Source organism: Bison bison, unplaced genomic scaffold, assembly GCF_000754665.1.
Source record: "Bison bison bison isolate TAMUID 2011002044 unplaced genomic scaffold, Bison_UMD1.0 scf7180017859136, whole genome shotgun sequence".
NCBI lineage: Eukaryota > Metazoa > Chordata > Mammalia > Artiodactyla > Bovidae > Bison > Bison bison.
Window position 1 is genome coordinate 495 of NW_011489708.1, and position 584 is coordinate 1,078.

General features: G+C 32.0%; 1 long non-coding RNA gene across 1 annotated transcript in view; it reads right to left on the reverse strand.

Moving 5' to 3' along the window:
* Window positions 1-47: 47 nt before the first annotated feature.
* Window positions 48-584, reverse strand: part of LOC104981564 — a 5,539-nt gene continuing 5,002 nt past the window's right edge. Inside the window, exons 2-3 of the long non-coding RNA XR_824382.1 lie at window positions 205-286; window positions 48-83 (exon numbers count right to left, since the gene is read on the reverse strand). This is a non-coding gene — a long non-coding RNA (uncharacterized LOC104981564). The remainder of the gene's footprint in view (window positions 84-204; window positions 287-584) is intronic.

The following is a 584-nucleotide window of genomic DNA, read 5'->3' on the forward strand; positions in this document are numbered from 1 at the left end:
AATTACTTTACAATATTGTATTGGTTTTGCCATACATCAACATGAATCCGCCACAGGTATACACGTGTTCCCCATCCTCAAACCTAGAAATAACAATTACTAATGTTAAAAGGAAACTAAATCTACTCATATAGGCAATACATAGCACATTTCTTCAAACAAGCTTTACCACGCTTTATTTTAATAAGCTTTCTGATCTTCTACCTTTTAAAGAAGCTTTTTTTAACACCTTCATTGCATAGAGTTGTCCAGCATCAGGACCGGTCTTCTTTCTAACGAGAAATACCTAATAAGAGAATTAAAAGTGAAATTCACATCCCAAGCCATTCCTGCTATACATATATATTAGCATATACAAATAGCCTTACATATTCTCTAATTGTATAAAGATATACCTTTCCCTATAAATTACACTTAGTTTACACTTTCTCACTTTCATTCACTTAATCACATGCTCATACATTCCAATGTGGAAAAGAAAATGTAAAAGAACATTTGAGAAGTTTGTGATATAGGAGATAAATAATATAATGAAAGACAATTTGAGCTAAGGGAGCTCCTTATAAGACACAAGCTCCTTTTTG